General features: G+C 40.4%; 1 protein-coding gene across 3 annotated transcripts in view; it reads right to left on the bottom strand.

The window, feature by feature from the left end:
- The window catches only part of LOC139742968 (uncharacterized), a 40,940-nt gene extending 21,692 nt beyond the window's left edge, over positions 1–19,248 (bottom strand). Inside the window, exon 1 of one of the 3 annotated variants that reach the window (XR_011711731.1) lies at positions 18,776–19,248. The gene's annotated coding sequence lies outside the window, so the exon portion shown is untranslated. Of the gene's footprint in view, positions 1–16,407; positions 17,215–18,775 lie in introns of those variants that run through there. The other 2 variants (XR_011711730.1, XM_071653475.1) reach the window with 2 other exon arrangements.
- Between the last annotated feature and the right edge of the window lie 45 nt (positions 19,249–19,293).

Genomic DNA, 19,293 nt, shown 5'->3' on the forward strand with positions numbered 1-19,293 from the left:
TTTCATTAAATCACAGTTGAGGTCATCCATAACAATAATGTTATGATTAAAACCATCTAAGAAGGAAATCAGTTCTTCATAATGATCAAGAATATCAGATTTACTATTTGGAGGCCTATACCATGATAAAAATATGAACGGTTTCACACATTTGCTTGGATATATTAAAATTGGCAGGGCTTCCAAGTAGTTTAATGCATCATGATCTAGCAATCTAAATTGTAAGTTGTTTCTGATATACACAGCAGTTCCACCTCCGTTCCTGTTCCTGTCTTTCTGAACTATTTGAAAACCATCAATATCAATTTCATTGGTCAAAATAGAATTATCTAATCAGGTTTCATTTACAGAAAGTGTATGAATATCATTCTTTGTAAGTAGTTGTCTGATTTCACAAATATTTCTGAGTAAACTTCGTACATTCAGATGTAATAATTTCAGGCCTTTTTGTTTAAATTCATCAAATTCCAAACTTTCTGAAAAAAAATGAAATTCCAGTAGTAGTGGACAGATTCTTATGTAATGATGAGTTATTTCTGATTATTTGTTCCTCTTCTTGTTTTTCAATCACATTCAAAGGCAGGAAGAAGAAAGTACATTTTGAGCACATTGTAGCGGTTTCCAATATCTCTGTATTTTTTCTGCCTGGCTGCTGTCAATTATGCTGTCTGACAACCCAGCATTCTGTCAACATCCACGCGAACTTTCTTTGTGCGCCGGCACACGACAGGTGCGCACTACATTTTTCGCCTTTGTCATCTTGCCGAGGTACGCGTATTTCACACTCCAACAGTAGTCGGATTTTCATAAACACACCCCTTGTTTTGCTGTCACGGAAACAAACTGCCAATTAGTTGCGAGCTGTGCATTCTCACCAGCCAATTACAACTTCCAAAGCTCCAGTCCGTGACACGTTTTCTCCGACCACGCTGTTTTATTTTCCACGCTTCCTCACTTCACGATTAGCTTTCATCCCGAGAGCACGTCCTAATCGTTGGAGTCACTCACGTCCGCATACTACGTCGGTATGTACTTCCCACGTCTTCTCTCGCTGACGATACCTCGCGCCGTGGACTGTCATTTCATACGGATTATACTCGATACGGATACACTTTCCCGGATTTCGTACTTCGCGGCATTCGCTGCTTTTCACATCGCGGCTCGCCCTTTCTTCAGGCTACACTCCAACCTGGGGATCTTTACATCGCTACATTTAACGCGATCGGCGCCTCGTTACATCGCTGCATTCAACGCGATCTGAACGCGATCGGCGCCTCGTTACGTCGCCGCATTCAACGCGATCTGCGTCCCATCACATCGCTGCTTCCGTCCTGCTAGCGAGCTGTCCGTGGTGTGCAGACTCTACCACAACCAGGGACCGTGCAGTTCTTCTATCCAGCGCTCCAGCGGTGGATCGACTCTACCCTCGCTTGTGCTAGCCGCGGCACTCGGAGGATACTCCACGCTGCCGCTGGATCTTTTGTACATAATTATTTCTATGGGACACTGTCGTCTTCGGACACCCTAAGTGCATTCGGACTTAGTCCATATTATTTCGGGAAGTGCAATACAACCCACAAGGACACTGTTCACCTCTTCTGGTGTCCTAGTGCATTCCACTACCGATACGGTCGTCTACCACTCCTGCTGGTGGTGCCTTCAGCTCCAAGTCCCGTTAGCCACTCGGTGAGTAATAATTTAGTTTAATAGGTATTTCATTATAGGCCCGCACAACAATACCTACAACATCCAATCAACGAATTTGTGGTTAGGATTATCGTATTCCCTAAAGCGGGGTTCCCATTATCACGATTGGCGCCACGATTGAAACCGTGGTCTTTAATCGTGCAGCAATCGTGGTGATCTTATCAGATCGCGTTAATCGTAGAAAATTTTTGGACGGTTCAAAAATTGTCTACGATTAACACGATTAATTTTTGATCGTGATCATCGCATCAGATTGTCTTGGATCGTATCAAAACGCAACAAATCTTATCTAATCGTGCTTCTTAATCGTGTTGATCGAGATCGACTTTTTCACTTTCTTTCTGCTTATTTTGCACATTTGCCCTTATTTTACTCTCAAATCGTATATATTTTGTATTCTGCGAGGTTGAATAAGGGAGGGGTGGCACAATGAAATACAAAATAATAACACCACTGAAATATCCATCAGAAGCAGAATGTTTCACATACCCTCTAAGTAATTTTTGTGACTTTTGAATAGTAACCATTGTCGTGGATGTACGGTCACTCTTGCATAACTATGAAGATCACTGCCATTATTTTTTACAAGTTAGTCAATAAGTGTAGCAATACCCCTGCGAAATAATTTTGCTTACACGGCAAAAAATGCGGTGTTGAATATGAAACACTGAGCTGGTGTTAAATTTCCGGTGCTCATTCATGGTGTTAGATTAACACATCCGGGTGTCATTTCAAAAAAATAAAATTGTTTTTTGAATAGTTTCTTAGTTACTGCACTTCTTGTTAATTTTGAACTTCAACGAGACGATAAAGAATTTTCCGATAAAGGACTTGATTTTTGAAAAAAAAATGTGTAAACATATTTACACCACAGTAACCCCAGTTGGTGTGGTCTCCTATTGAAGCTGGACGGGTGTTATACCATTGAAATTGACACCACAAATATCAAATCAACACCATGCGGTGTCATTATTGAATTAACTCTAGCGCAGTGTCAAAAATATCACCAGCCACAGTGTCAAATTAACACCACGAAGTGCCAGGGGAACACTTTTTAACACCGTCACAATACACTTTCTACACCTGTGGGTGTGGTCCTCTATTGAAGCTTGATCGGTGTTAGATTTGTAACACCGATGTTTTTACAGTGTACGACTTTTTTTTTAGTAAAAAGTGACATTATTTTAGGGGAGTTACCTTTCTTTTGTGTATGTATGTCGGATTTGTTAAACACTGTTGAATAAAAACAATAAATCAAGCCAAACCAACCAAACTTTCTATACCCCATGAGATAACGACATTTTGAAATAAAAATGCATATGATACATACTATGCGAATATGAAATCAAACACACAAGCTATGCTATCAGTTCGGTCAATGAGCGTATATAACACATATTGTGTAAGCATTCAAAAAGATCCCATCCTCTTTTTTAGCTTCAATTTCATCATGTTTTCTCCATGTACTTAAGTATTTCAAAGGAAGGGAAAACATTTGTCTTGATTTTTTTTTCTGGAGAAGATGGGGCAATTTGTATTCGGTTTTTGTTTTGTTTTTGTTTTTGTTTTTTAGGAGGGAAAGGTGAGCACGTCGATTCAGTGATCTATTAATTTCTTTAGGTTAACTTAGAGGAGGGACTATCTGAGGCTGTGGCTGGCCTAGGTGATGCTTTCTATCTGATGATAACGTAATCGTCATTCGCAGTACTGCAAAGGTCACGTTCTCATCATCCTCAACCTGTCATCTCTTGCCATCATCAATGGTTGTGGATAGTAGGCCTAATCACTCTGCAGAAGTTGAGGAAACAATAAAATCCATCATCAGCCGGACTATAATATTCCCATTCGGGTCCAATCGCACCTTAAATGGGGGTCGCTTTTGATCCCGATCGTGAAAGATATCGTATCTTATCTCAACAGCCCGCATTGGTTCGCGGTATTCGTATTGGAACGTATCAGAGGATAGCTGCACGCATCAAATCGGGGATCCCGATCGTAATGATAGTGGTAGATCGGAACCAATCATGGACTCTATCGGGACAATCCTATCGGATCGTATTTGAACGGGAGACCAGATCGTGACAGATCGTATTGCTTGAAATAGACCAATCGTGACCCTACCGCATCCAAGCGAAGCAACACGTATTGACTCGCATAACCTCGTATCCAAACGTGAAATTTCAGACGAGTTCAACGAAACTTCCACGATCAGTTACGAATGTCCAATCGTGGCGTTCGTAATAGATCGTACGATAGTGGGAACCCCGCTCTATGCTAATACCAGCACATGAGGCATGAACCCAATGACTACAAAGCGTACATTGTAGACCTCTTTGGTTACTTTTAACCGGCTTAGTACAACCTACACAAGGATAAGCTATTCCCATTTCGAAAAAAAAACTACGAAGAGTAAAATCTAGGGGAAACTAGTGAAAATTCACTCACACAAAAACATGAGAAAACAACATTATAGTACTTGAGACATGTTAATAATCAATAATACCACAGGGAAAATCATGTAAGTGAGCATATTTGGAAACAATTCGTAATAGGAAGTCGAATGTCATATAAAATCTAAGTGACTCTCTCTTGTGATTAAACGTTTCATTGTTCTTCCCCCCACTGGCTGGGACTAGAGCAAGGATTCTGCCGTCTGAAGGCCAGGCTGCAAGAACCTTCGAACACTCTTTGGTTTTTTTAGCAGTTCGGCGTTGGCTTTCGTGAGGTCCTCTTCGATCCCCATTTTCGTCCCTTTGAGAACGCGACGCCTAGAGAGGACCAATTTGCGTACGCGATAGGAGACGAACTTCACGATGATGACACGCGGACGCATCTCACGAGGCTTGTTGTTCCTGGTCACTCTTGCGTTTCCTGACTGGGGCTGATCGAGTCTGTGCGATCGCTCGATGTCATCTTTCGAGAGGGGTATGTCAACCCTAACTAGGCCGGGCTATTTAGGTAGTTGATAGAGGGGGGGGGGGGGCTCCCAGGCCCCCCCCCCCTCCAGATCTCGGCCGTCGACCGCGCGATCGCGACGAAAATTGGTACACACATTGCCTATGATGTAATCTGAAATACCATGAAGTGAATTTTTCAAAGCATTATAATTTATGCTAAATTATGCCAATTTATGCATAATGATGCATGAAATCAGTCTATTTGGTATAAATCACAAAATAAAGCTCAAAACAGGTATATTTTTTGTGTAAATATTCTTTTTAGTGTTCTTAACAAGTGTAATAAAAAGATTGTAATATCGGAAAAAATTCTTAAGTATTTTATTGTTTTTTGAATTTCTTATATATTTCTTTGTTTTTTCGACTTTATTTTTTCATTGTTTTTTCGATGAAATTTGTCTGCGACATCGCTCCGAACAAGAAAATATGTTATTCATTGATTTTAATCAATAAAACAGCAAAATAATCATGCTTTTATGAAATATGCCTGTAAGCACAGTTTGCATTGAAATTGTACACGAATTCACGTTTTCGAGCAATTTTTGGTCTGACATGCATGTGCATATTTATGCGTAACTTCGGAACCGCGCGCCCGGGCGTCGCAAATTTGGTGTCAAAAGATGCAGGAGACTCGAAAGAAAAAAAGTCATGAAACGTCGCGGAGATAGCTTTTTGCGATTGCGATACATCGCGCGGAACGTCGAGGGGGGGGGGGCTCGGAGGCTCGGAGGCCCCCCCCCCCCCCCCCGGCTTAAATAGTTAGGGTTAAGCTTATCTTTCGCGATTTGGCAGATCAGTGCATCTGTATTCTCCTCTTCTGATTCGCTAACACCATGGAACCGCAGACAATTGCGCCGGGAGTATTGCTCTTGGGTGTTGATTGCACGCTGAACCGTGACCAATGTGTTTTGTTGTTTATTATTATCATTATTATTTATTCGGCAATTCAATATACAATATACAATGTGTGCTTGGATAAGGGACACTTTCCTAGGGGATGGAAGAATGCCTCTGTGTGTGCTGTGCCGAAAACTCCCAAAGCAACTACATATGATCAACTCCGTCCGATATCTGTCACGTCCGTTCTGGCAAGGGTTTTTGAAAGCTTCATTGCGGAGTGGTTGACAGCTGACCTCAAACCAAACATCGATCCCTCACAATACGGGAATATGAGAGGAAGCTCCATCAACCACTACCTCGTTCATATGCTTGACACAATTCATCGAAATCTCGACAAACAGGGTTATTACGCCAACATTTGTACCGTGGATTTCAAGAAGGCCTTTGACCTCGTCAACCATACGAAGGTCATTGAAAAACTCATCCATTTAGGCGCCAATGTCTCCATCATACCCACTGTGTGCAGTTTCTTGACCGGTAGAACTCAAACCGTACGCTACCTAGGGCAGAGTTCCGGACCCCTCGACATAACATGTGGAGTACCACTGGGAACAAAGCTCGGCCCGATCCTATTCCTAGTTCTTGTAAATGATGCTGCCCTTACTACTGACCTGCGTTGGAAGTATGTGGACGATGTCAGTTTGGTCGAAGTACTCCACAAGTCACAACAGAGCTCCTTGCAGACACATATGGATTCGCTCAGCGAGTGGTGTCAAGCCAATGACGTCACACCCAAACAGGAGATATGCAAAGTTCTACAAGTCTCCTTCCTCATGAGTTCCCCGCACCCGTTTAACATAATCATCGGAAATGTCTCGTTGGAGAAAGTGTCATCACTGACCCTGCTGGGTATCACCATCCGTTCCGATCTCAAGTGGGATGACCAGGTCAGCCAAATGGTCTCGCGTGCTTCTAGACGCCTGTACATACTCTGCACCTTGCGAAGGAATGGTGTCTGTGTCTCCGACCTCGTCCTCATCTACAAAATGTACATAAGGCCATTGCTAGAATTCGGGGTGCCTGTGTGGGGATCTAGCATAACTGCAGCCCAGAGCGAAGCTATCGAAAGGGTACAAAAACGCTCCCTCCGGTGTATTACGTACCCAAACACCACTTCGTACAGCCAACAGTTGAATCACTCTGACATTCCTACCTTGAAGGACAGAAGGCAGGAATTACTATGTCGCTTCGGCGCTGCCCTTCTTAAGTCTGAGCGGCACCGCAACATGCTCCCACCCACTCGTAGATCTGTCTCTCGCTACAACTTGCCTCTGAGAAACGCTGAACACTTGAACTTACCTTTCTGTAGAACTCGGAGGTATAAACAGTCATCTATACCTCATCTTGCTGCATTAAGGCCACCGCACACTACACGATTCGACTGGTCTTAAAGTCTTAAGCCAAGCTGGGTCTTAAGACCAGTCGTACGACCGGACACCGCACACTATACGACCCGACTGTAAAGCGCGCGCAGTGCGCACTGCGTGCGTTTGCATTTTGCTGCATTGTGAATGGCTGAAAGCTCACGACTGGTCGTAGAGATTCAACATGTCAAATCTCTACGACTGGCGCTAAGACCCAGTCGTACGACTAGAAAATGGCAAGACTGTGACGTCACACTTCTAGTCTTAAGGTCTTAAGACCGGTGAATCGGGGCAAAATCGTGTAGTGTGCGGCGGGCTTTACTTAACTCCAATCTGTAATGTAACGTGCATTTGAATGAGTCTCATACTGTTGGATATCAATATAATTTCATATCTCATACTTCTGGCGATTACAACAGAAGCTAATGATGTCTACTCTGATTTTTTATATTACGTGATCGCTGTCTGCTCGGTTTTGATGTTTATATTTGATTACTGATAACTGGATATTCATGATACCCCAAGCAATGTGTATAAAGAGTGTACTGAGTATGTTTGTCATGAAGTGCTAATCATAAGCATGACACGAGGCGTGCTTCAGTTACTGTGCTACAATTTGTAATTCACTGTGCTGTTGCTCACTGGTGTTAATACTCGCTTGGCCCTCATTCGTTTTTGATATATGGAATGATCGAGATGCCCTTTTTCCTTGGTTTTTTTTTTCTTAATAGAATGACCGAGATGTTTTTTCCCCCTCCCCGGTTTCAGTTCACGTATAATGGTTTTAGATGAAACTGGGCTTTTTGGCTGTAATAATTTTGCTGCTGGACAGTGTGAAGTAGTTTTGTTTGTGAATAACTCGGGTTTTTTTTTTTTTCATTGCTTCCTCTTTTTTTCACCAAAAAACCCCACAAAACAAAACAAAACAGGTACAAGATGATAGATATAATCATATGACGAAATGATAATTTGAATTGTTATGGAGTTTTGCCTGTGGTGTTTGTCAGATATCATGGCTCTAATGCATTTTTTTTTTTGTGTGTGTGTGTGATTTGTAATGAATAGCGCCCCCATAGGGAAAGTCCGAGGACTGGAGATCATCTGGAGTTATGAGTTGTTTTATCTGATATGTATAGCAATCTATGACAGTGATATGTGAAATACATATGTAATATGAAATTGCAGAGGGAACTCATGATTTTAATGTATTTGATATGCATTTTTTGTGTGTTGGCATTGGTGGCACTGCCTGTGGATGACCTTGAGAAGGCTAACGTGTAGGGTTATTCAGATTTTGAGTTGTTTTATGTATAATTTAAAGACATGGTTGCGTAAATAACAATGTTTAAATAGTGAGGTTTTGAAGGACTGAAATAGTTGGATGTTTTTAAAGTCAACGTGGTTAAGGGAAGACATTTGTATATGTGATATGATATAATATGAAGTATTTGTTAGTTTGTTTTACTTTTTTGTTGTTTTATGGTATGATTCTGTATGCGTTTGTGATGCCATCTGTCATATTTTATGCCACCTCAATCGGTTATTTTCCCCTTTCATTAACCATGGGAAACACATCCTCACGTTTTGAATGGTATTGAAATTTTGATATGTCAACCTGCAATAATTTTTAGGTTTTCCTTTTCAATTTTATATCAAAATTTCGTCTCCTTTTTTTTCCAGTATTTGAATATATATCCCTTTTCTATCCTTTTCTTTTTTAATAATTTACGGATTTTGTATGATAACTATAAAATATGTATTTCCGCTTGATGTTGTGTCGATATGACAATCTTAATTTGTAGTTTTCATGCTTCGGTGCATTGAAATTTTTCACCCACTTTAACATTTTTACTTCCTTGCCCGCTCGTCTCCATCTTGCAATATTGGTTATTCTCTATACAAATACATACTGTATCTCTTTACCTGTTGTGCAATACTCTCACCTATCTCATTTTCTGATGCCCCGGTCTGATGTGTATCATGTCTTCTTTTTTTTACATATTTCACGCATGCTTATTCTGTCAATGTCATTTTATTTTCTAATGATTCTAATGTAAAGCAACCGTACCAGCCTTCGAGCTGCTGGATTGTTATTTTATTTTTTTATACTTGCACAATAAGCCATATTGAATTGAATTGAATACAGTACAAGCTGACATAAAATACAATCAGAAAATCGTAAATACATGATATAAAAATTGTGGTGGTTCCAGGTGCATGCTGCTGGTTGCCAGGGGAGGAAAAGGCACACTTAATCAGCGAGGCTCGAGACCTTCCTCCCCGACCAGTGCATGCACCCAGAATCAGCTATATCAATGTAAAACAGATACAATCATTATCAAATAATACATCATTACACAAAAATGCTCTGGATTCAAACACAACTAGACTTGGACTTGTCGATGACTGACTTCAACTTGGTGATCTCCTTGTCCGTGCATCATTTCGCTTCACTGGTCTCAGTTCGATGAATGATGTCATTCGGTTCTTCATGGACAGCTTCTTTGACTGCTGTCCGGATAGTGTCGATAAACATCGATACTTTTATGTAGCGCTGAATGGCGTCGTTGACAATTGGTGCAATCGAATCACGTGACGAGGATGCCGCCATGTTCAGAAAAGCATGTACGATGCAAGTTGTGTCAGAGGCTGTGTTTATCAACTCCTTTTCTCGGCAGAAACAGGTTATCCAAACAGCTTTCAAGGAATTTTTACGAGTTGATAAACGCAAATCTGTTTTGAAAGCCCTTTAGGAAAGCCTTTTACGAAAGGGTGCATTTATCAACTCTCCTTTCTCGGCAGAAACAGGTTATCCAAACAGCTTTAAAGGAATTTTCACGAGTTGATAAACGCAAAGCTGTTTTGAAAGCCCTTTAGGAAAGCCTTTTCGAAAGCCCGAAATTTGTGACGATCCAAACAGGTTTCCTAAACAGGTTATCAGAAACCTGTTAGTAAAAGCCTTTCGAATTTGATAAACGCAAAGCTGTTTTGAAAGCCCTTTAGGTCGCCCTACTGCGGTTACGCAACCATGCGTTTCCAGTTTCTGAAAAGACGCGCGCCACGTAAAGTGCACACGAGTACGTGTACACAGGTGTATACATACAGCTATGTGTACTGCACGCATATGCAGAACAAGGAGGTGTTTCTCTCACCAACAAGGTTTGAGAAATAGAGTAACAACAGTCTCATTCCCTTTGATCCCATGTCTAATGCCGCCACTCAGAAATATTTGAAGTATGTGCTAAACTGGAGCTGCCTCACAGATAGGAAGACAATTGGTTCATGTGGCATTGTATCATGACTCGTCACTCTCAAAGGAAGATATCACTTTATGATGGTAATTGCTTTTCGCCGTCCCTTCTTAGAAAACAAGCGCACGTTAATAGTACAGGCAGCCAGGGCTATGGAAAGGGCTCTCGAAAGGGCTATGGAAAGGGCTATCGAAAGGGCTATCGAAAGTTGGTAAACGCAGCCGACGAAAACAAGCGGCACATTAAAAGTACAGGGAGTGGACAGGGCCTTCGAAAGGGCTATCGAAAGGGCTTTCGAAAGTCGTTTAAACTGGGGAAAGTTGATAAATACAGCCAGAGTCAAACACACGCAATATTTGGACGTGTAGATGAAAAATATAACTAAATATGCCAAGTTATGAAGTTGATTAACGGTGAGGCGAAGATATAAAGTCAAGGTGATTCCGAGAGAGTCGTTGATTCACGATTAATGGCAAAAGTTAACTCATTACTCGTTGTATGTGATCAGAGAGAAAAGAACGCTTATAAAAAAAAAGTGAAATGTTAAAATATATGCGTTCCGATCATTGCAGCTAAATATCTGGTGCACTCATAAAAGACTTACAAATAGGCCATGCTGTTCACAGTCTCAGCATCACATTTTGAGATCATAGGTTCGTAAGTTCCACTTACCAAATTCAACCAGTCTATACAGTGACACATACATGTATGTAGATCGTTGCACGTCTCGAAGTCCCTATGCGTAACAACAGTAGATGTCTTTCACCTTCACAACAAGTACGGAGTATAAAGGTTCAACAAATGATATGACAGTGACGGAAACAATGTGTTTGTTCACTAGAACTCCAGATGAAAGCCAAATACAGACATAAGTGACAATAAACACAACACCCGCGAACAAAATGCGAAATTTTGATGAAAAAACTGTGGCTAAGGGGAGAGCTCACAAATTCGCGTCACACCACGCTCACGCCCTCTAGTGCACTCTAGTGCACTCGAAAAAAAAAAATGCTTATTTAAACCATATAAATCGCATAACCTTACATGCATAAACGCATTCCTCAGCAATTAGTCTTGCATGTACTTGCTACGCACACAAACACAGGTCCATACGGTGTCAAGATAAAAACATTCTTTTGAAACCTTTTTTTTTTTTATGTATACACAAAAAATCAATAGAGCTAAACTGACATGAATCTCATGATAGCGGTGTGACTTCCTTACGTGCAAATCATTGTTTAAAGAATGAACATTTCTGGCATTAGACTATTCACTTTTATTATCTAAGACATAATGGAAGTCATTTTCTTCAAACTGTTTTCTGTGATATTTTGCATCATCTCATACATAGAATGGAATACCAGTAGTTGATTATATATATATATATATATATATATATATATATATATATATACGTTTGTATATACAGAACGGCCAGAACTGTTAACCTGTCATTTTGATGTAAATTTCTCAAGTTTCAGTTTTCTAAAGAGCGTTTTCTCTCAGGCTTGTCGGACGGAATTTGAAAGTGGAACGGTTTCAGTCGGGGCTATAACCATTTACCCTTTATCACCATCCAAATTATCTTCTTTCTTATTTTTCTAACTCTTTCCTTCTCCCTCCATTCTCTCATTTCTCTTCCCAATATTTCTCCCTCCCCTTTTCTTTTTCGGCTAAAAAGTGGTATAAATGATACCTCGCAATTCACTTCGGAAGACCTTCTTTTGTATTTCTAGATTTTTTTGAAATAGAAAATCAACAAGAGAAACGAAGTTATTTCTGTGATGTCACTTAAACTGTGTAGCATAATGTTGTCATAGTCTCCATACGCAATACTTATCGTCGTATTTTCGAGTCAAAGGATATTTGAATTACCCTGAATTCTCTATGACCGACATGATACTTTCATTGACCTAAGATGACGAAAGAATTTATATTGTGTGGACACTTGACTTGACTATGGACTGCTTATGTACCTATATGGACATCTTAATGGCATTAGAATGGCTATATTACTGTATACTTGCTTCGCTACAGAATTTGATTCAGAAAGCCTATGTTGTTATGCGTGCAGATCATCATACATCAAATGCCAGACTACGGTGGCAAGAAAATCTTTGCACACCTACACAGAATTACCGAAAAAAGAAAATATTTGTGAATCTTATGATATGAATTCCATCAAATATCTCATAGTTTTTGTCAATAGAACTTTCTAAGGTCGGACTATTAACTTCCTTGGTCAGAAAAAAAAATACAGGAGGTCACTCTTCGTGATAATGATTCTTCACTCTTTTGCATCACCCTATACGTGTGATACTTCTTTTGTCCATTTTCTTGCAGTTCATTAATGTTTTCCTGTCATTTTACTGCAAATGCAAAATTGCGTCTCAAGTTTCGAATTTCTAAAATATGCTTCATCACCCTTTTGAAATCCCTGGTTAAAAAGAAAAACAATGCTCTTCAGACAAAGGAAAAAATGATTGAGACTCGCTTTGTTTTGACAGATTGTCTGTGAATGAAAACGCAATTGTCTACGCCTGATAATGTTCATCAATAAAATGTGTATTAATTTCATATTCTTGAGAATGATGATTCTTTTTGCTGTGTTTTGGAGTCAACTGATATCTAAATTACTTACGTGCCATCTGAATCACCTATGAATGACATGAAATGCTCTCATTGACCTGAGGTGACGCGAAAGTTTACATTTTGTGAATATTTGACATGATGGACATCTTACTTACCTTACAGGATATTGGTTTGCTAAGTGGACAGTTGATTTCCCTGTTGACATTCGAATTAGCTAATATGATGCTTGATCTGATATTGCGGATATTTGACCTGGAAAACCTACACAAATCGGTTGGTATGGAATTAGGCCGTTTTGCCAGGAAACCCTTCATATGGCTGCATAGAATAAATGTCATGTATTTCATTCTATAATATGAATTGCATTATTTCTTTAGGAAAATAATCCCAATGCAATCCCATCTCTCGAGTGGGTTTCGACCAAAATTAGACAGAATTTGGAATGGCGATACTTTAATATTAAAAAGCACGTATTTTTGCTTAAAATTATGTTGCCAGTTAAATAATAAAATAATCATCTCAGTGGGATTTTTTCCATAGAGAAGAACGATTGATCTTATGCTCGATTTATTGAGCGTAACTTGGTGAATCCAGTGTAAGTTCACTATTGAGCCTAAGTCATATTTCATAAAGACACACTCCATACCCACATGAAAAATCACGCATAAAATTTCAATAGATAAAGCGTAACTTGCGATCAACTGCAATTGCGATTGATCGCAACTTATCCTCAATTTTTATCAAACAGGCGTCAGACATTCAAATTTGAAAGTCGGTCTCGATCAAAATTTCAACTACTGTGAAGCCCTGATATTAATATCCCAGATTTAGCGCGCCACATCATTATGTACTAGTGTAGGATCCTCGGCGAGAGAGTGAAGCTACCGAGCTTTGGGAGGGTGGATACCTCCGTCCCACGATAGGGACTCTTTGTCAATAATTTAATATACTAGTACAGTATGAAATTAGCCAATATAGAGCATTTCTTTTACCTTTTGGGGAGCAAAATTTGGACGGGGCACATTTATGAGACAGTATGAGATCCTCTGCGAGGGAGCGAAGAGAGCGAGTGGAGTGAGGGTATGGGAGGGGTGACTATAAAGAAAATGTAGTATAAAAGTCGCATTTATAGCGAATTAAAGAATTCCTTTTAGCTTTTGGCGAGCAAAATCTGGCCGGGGATATTGTGAGATCCTCGGCGAGAGAGCAAGGAGACTGAGCGGGGTAGGATGTTATACCCCAGAGGCATAACACTCTATGGACATTTTGTAAAAACATATACCATAAAGTCGGGTTTAAAGAGCATTGCCAAACCATTATTTAGGGAATTATGACATTTTGAAAAAAATACAGCACTATGAACATGAAACTAAAAAAAACAATTAGCAGGATGAGGGAGAGAGAGAGAGAAAGGAAGAGAGCTTCTTAAAGGGAAGCAGTCCTGAGATTTTCACTGTACTGATAATTAAGAAGAGTAAAAAATATAAACTTTCACCAATTTATACGCTTGGACATCAAAAATTGTCTCCGTACGCGATTTTTGAAAAATAATTCCTGCAAGCGATCATGAAAGAGCCGGCAAAAAGATGCTACGTAGTGCATGCCCTACTCACCAAGTTGACAGCCGTGCCTCTAAAAACCAATTTAAGTGTTCAAATGATTAGTTGCAATTTTATCATATAATGTGAAAGTTTGTGGTTTTATAATTTCAAACAAAATATTTCAAGCTTAGATATATATAATTTACGAAAAATTAATATTGTAAACATAAATCTATATGTATTTTTAAACCAAATATACCATGAACTTGACATCAAATAGGCACGGTCGTTTTCTAGCTTCCGTCCGTGTTGCATACTTCTTAGCGTAGAAACCACTCTCGCGCGCAAATCCTTACCATACCAATGTATACATACACAGTACACTCGACTCCGTCCAGTCAATTTTGGCATTCAAACCGAAGATAACCTGTGCATGAGAGAGTCGAATTCTTAAGAAAATATTGTTTGTATCTCAATATTTCTGTAAGTAGTCAGATAATCGCCTTTCCTCGAAAAAAAAAAATTGACGTGAGCCGGGAAGGATAAACACAGGGGGTCGTAGGGATATGATTTCGCTCCACTTTGCCGTGCATGTCCAGTCGGCACTGGCAGCAGCTAGCTCAGTGGCACTGTACTGCAGTCCAACCCCGGCTGCAGGCCCACGGTAAATTAAACATAGCTAGCCACTTTCCTTACCTCTCTACGCTTTTTTCCCTCGGTTCTCTTCGAAGTCGATGCTCGAGGTGTTTCTGTTTTATAACTCATGTGAGCAAATGGTCAGGATTGCATCTGGTTTCAGGAGTTTTCTTGGTTTATAACCGAGGGCCACAGCCTGCCGGTCCACGTAAAAACATCGCTTCACAAATTGTCCACGCACAGGTAGGTCACAACACGATTTCGAGATTTTGTAGGCCCTAAGTTTCTTATGTTCGGCATCGTTGTACCGATATTTCCCAGCCATACAGCTCACCTTTCACGATACTTTTGTTGGTCTTGGACGGAAAAAAGGATTTTCCTGGGAAATTTTCTGCACGATTCGAGCAAAACTACTGATGTAAGATAGCCTGACCAGACGACGCTGAATGCGGTCGCCCCTGTAGTGTACTAGCAGGCCTGTGTAGAATCGTTTCTACCTACAAATATGTACACTCTGTACGTACTATAGAACATGCATGAGCGGTGACAGGTAGGGCTGCAGCTGCGCTTGAGACTGGAAAAGTGCGAAGGGCAAACCGCGTACGGGGTGCGTACGCGTATCTACTGTAGATCTATCATCTAGTTGTACCGTCCACACGTGCGAATATAACACACAATACATACACAACGTAGAAACAATGTCAAATACGAGTCGGAGTAGCCACCGACGTCTTCATGCATCCGGGTAAACTAGGGAGCGTACGGATAACGAGCAGAACACGGCTGGGAAGAGTTGTGCATCGACGACGTATGACTCTCCGCCAAGACTTGCTCATTAGCATATTCACCATGCAGAGTCACACTTTTTCAACCAAAATGTACGAGCTTATTTGGTGATTTTAAAGTTTGTTTTTGGTGAAAGTAGTTCATTGGAGGTACCAACAACAACATATTTTTTTTAATTTCGTGAGGACTGTGTCCCTTTAATAAAGTGAAAAAAAAACTAGTTATATCAGTTATGAAAGTGACAATTTTTAGACAAGAAAAGTGTCTTGATTGCCCCTGAGTGAAAAAAAAACAACAACAACAAAACTTCAGGGTCATTCCTATCAAAAAAGATCAGGCTGCAGTCGCGTTTACCGTCATGCGTGGGCAGCCATGCAAACTTCAGCGTCGTAATGCTGAGTGGAGGCATACAAACAACGGGGATTCCCATTTCGTTACACAGAGTAGCCATTTTGAGAAAGGGTCTATCAGCCCACTCCCCTCCCATATGCAATGCAACCAATGAAAACATATAATATTGCATTTGATTAACAGTTCTCCTACAACCCTGGAAATAAAGCCATGCCAAGCTCTATAACCCCTTGGTGAAGAGTCCACATGTCTTCTGTAGAACAAAAGTAAAAGTATAGGTATCAAGTACATTTTGTTTTTCTAGTGATGGTTGTCTACTTACCAGTTATACTTTCGAAACACAGATGGCACGTAGTCCAGTTGTGAATACACATACTAGTCTCAGAATTGATGCAAGGAACGGCGATTTTCATTCATGGACGTGCATATTTTGCACACTACATGACCGCAAGAACCGGTGATTATAAATGAATGATTACATTGCATTAACACAATTAAAATAGCGAGTCACAATGCATTGATCGGAGAGTGAAAGTACAGGGTTGATGCGACGACAAGCATACTCAATTATGCAGAGGATACGGATGAAGTACAAAGGTAAAGTACAAAGTCCACATAGCGCATTCATGATAGGAATTCCCAGTGCGATACGTAACCAACGAGGTTGTATACTATACACGCGCGAGCACATTAACGTGGGGTTAATCCAACAACCTGCCGCCATTATCAAAGAGGTAAAAAAGGGATTACTAGAACGTACGGCGTGCGATTGTTTTCTACGAGGAGATTGTAAGGGAAGTATGGCTGACTTCTGTCAGTCAAATATTTGACCACTGATTTCAAACAGTAACGTCGGTAAAGACGGTAGTGCGTCACTCTGCGCCGATTGGTAACGACGCCTTAGGCCGTAAGTTAAATCAAACGAGCTGATGAAGCGTCCGGGATCGGACGTGATACTGTTCTCGTAATTAAAACAATAAGTCCAGATGAACTGATTTGATTTTGTACTTTTATTGATCACTACCTTGATGAATCAGAACTTATACCATTTGTCAAATATTGCTTGTTTTCATAGATAATATATGATTTTTTTTTTCATGTAAATGCTACATTTTCACAGGACTGCTATCTCCATGGTTTTACGTTTAATTAAAAAAGGGACACATACAACTACGCGGTCAAATAAGATAAATGTATGCTCTCTCCAGTAGTTTCGTTGCTTTTTCGAATGTATAGGCCTACTTTAAGGTCATTGATTACTCAATATTCTTCCACATCTAGCTCATTCGTTGTCTCTTACCATCACCCGCACCGTTTTCTTTCCGCATCCAGTACAAAAACAAACAATTTATAATTATTATTTATATCTTGGTTCTACTCCAGTCTCAGCTAAGTTCACTCAATCATAACGTAATCATAAAAGGAAGATATGAAATAACGCAGGTCAATTAGACTGTGTTAATAATATTAGTTATTATGAAGAAATAAAAGAAAACGAAATTGAGATTCTTGTAGGACAGAGTAGTCCCCGCGTATTACAAAGTCAATATTGCGCATGATTGTTATATGTTACAGAAATAAAAGCAATCGTAATTGACACAGCGGATGCAAGTCATCTCAACAAAACCCTCCTCTCTATTTACACACACACCACCACCACCACCACCATCGCCACCACCGCATTAAATCCCTATGGAGGAGGGGGGGGGGGGGGGAAGGATCGTCAAAAGTCATCATATACAAGCCCGAGTACAAGCCCACGAAACGCACCCGCGCGCGATATGCACTTCAGAAATGAAATGAAGTGAAATCAAGAAAATGGTAATGTACTTGTATATATGTATGTATAATACATATACATATCTGGGCCCTGTTTTATCAAAAGATGAATTTAACGTTAAGTCAAAATAATCTATGATTACCTCTCAAATCAACTCTAAGTCCACTTAATCTATGATTAACTTCCAAATCCACTTGAAGTCCGTCTTATCAAGACACCCAGAGTTGACATCAAATCCAACTTCCTAAAAAATCAACACATAAGTTTTCTCAACCGCTCCAAATCTATGATTAACTTAACAGGTAATAAATATCAACTTTAAGTAGAAACAGTCTAGGTAGACTCAATTGTAAGGCAATTTACAGAAGAAAGATGACTGTCACACTTTCCTAGTCTAGCTGGGGTCTTGTCACAAATGTTTGTCTGTTAACTGCTCACCTTTCTCTAACATTTAGTTGCGTTTCTTTCATGTAATTATGGTCTTTTCCTTGCATGAAATTCACGATCGGCACGCACTGCTTACGCGACTGCTCCACGCAAACACCCTCGACAGCAGTCGCAATCCCAGCCTGCGCGCCCGGCGCCTCGGCACGCCGTCCGCCCGCCAGTCAAGCTATCGCCAGCAAGCAAGTAACCGAGTACAATACTGGAACTGGAACCGCGTCTGTGTGTAATGCATATCTTGCCAAAGAACCCATATGCGAGGAAACCAGTGATATCTGACGTGCGTAGGCCTACGTAGAGCTAGTTCGGCAATAGATACTAATTAAGAGTTTAGTAGGCATATGCAGAAAATAAAGAGTTTAATTCTATATAGCACCGAGTACCAGGTACGACAGTAACTTGAGATCCAGCTTAACGATAGGCCCAACTGGTTATAGATAACGTTCAGCGAGTCGTTTGTGCTTACCGTAACACGTAGTGGCGTACTGCTGATTAGAGCGTCTAAGTCATTCTAGAATTTCGACATGTTGATGATGTAGATTTGCGATCTATTCTTTACAAAGCCGATATGCGCCGTAGAGGTAAAAACAAGCTACTGTAATCACCACACTCTCACAAGTTTTCATAATCCTACACCAGTTCTGACCCCATCGCTACCTCTTTCAAACAGGGGACACGACCAGAAACTCCAAGTACCATTCGCAAGAACACAAGTCCTACAAAGAAGCTTCTTCCCAGATGCAACCAGGCTTTGGAACTCATTACCCCAGGCCACCGTCTCCTGTACCTCTCTGTCAAGCTTTAAGAGAGAGGTACTCAAGACCCAGCTTCGTTAAGACACGGATGCCTGTTTTTTAGCCGCACATAGTACGTTCCATGTAGATTTTTCTTAATCCAGACACTGTACATATGCCTGCACAGCACAACAGTACGAAAATACACCCGACGGTGGCCTGTACTTATAGAGAAGTAGGACACGTACCA

The sequence above is a fragment of the Diadema antillarum genome, unplaced genomic scaffold (assembly GCF_040938485.1).
Source record: "Diadema antillarum isolate AM-2024a unplaced genomic scaffold, OU_Dant_1.0 seq00001040_RagTag, whole genome shotgun sequence".
In the NCBI taxonomy this organism is placed as follows: Eukaryota; Metazoa; Echinodermata; class Echinoidea; order Diadematoida; family Diadematidae; genus Diadema; species Diadema antillarum.